Below are 919 nucleotides of genomic sequence, written 5' to 3'. Positions count from 1 at the left end.
ATTGCACTTTTTAAGGTTACTAGCTAGTGATGTACTGTCCCTAGAAAATAAATTTTTCTGTTGGCTATTGGATCGTCGTATGTCCGTCGTCGGGGGGTGTATATCAGTTGGACACGGGGCAATTGGACACAGTCCACTCACAAGTCGCTGTTCCAAGGGACCCTACAAATGTCTCTAATCACACGGTGCTGTGATTGGCTGTGTCCAAATGCACCGTGTCCAAGTGCACCGCTCCCGTCGTCGGGTTCCAATCAGTAATGTATCAGTATTGCTTTTATAAAAATTGTGAGAGAGAGAAAGAGAGAAAAATGCAGTCTAATAATAATATCAAATAATATAAAAAATGTCATTAATTGAAATCGATTTAGTACGTGGAACATGGCCAATTATTAGAGGATAAGTTAATTTCAGATGCTGTTATTACAAATAAACCTCCAATAGCTCCCACATTTGCAGTATCCATCTACAACTCATTAATAAATTAATTCTTCCATATTTTTTACTACAATTATTCCAGCAAACACAAAATATAACTGTTATATGACATAGACGTAACACGTACTCTTGTTACTTCTATGTTATATAGCAGTTATGTCTTTCTTTGTTAAGATTGTAATATTTCGACTATATTTAATATACATTTTTGTACATTCATTGAACATATTACATCAATTACTACTATTCTCTATTCTTTTCATCTATTAACCCAGACAGCACAAAATATTTATAAAATATTTACAAAATATTTATAAGATTTATTTGAATATTTTATAAAAATTTACCAAAATGTTTCATAAATATATTTACAAATATATTTACGAAATATTTTTGTGACTTTAGATTCAATAGATGAAAAATATTTATCTCATACGTGCGACAATTGATCCGTTTAAAGCGAGCTATAGCCGAAAAACGTCCA

Source organism: Odontomachus brunneus, unplaced genomic scaffold, assembly GCF_010583005.1.
Source record: "Odontomachus brunneus isolate Ranch 3 - 2012 unplaced genomic scaffold, Obru_v1 Obru_scaffold_041, whole genome shotgun sequence".
Lineage (NCBI taxonomy): Eukaryota > Metazoa > Arthropoda > Insecta > Hymenoptera > Formicidae > Odontomachus > Odontomachus brunneus.
The sequence above is the reverse complement of the archived record's forward strand: the minus strand, read 5'-3'. Positions refer to the sequence as shown.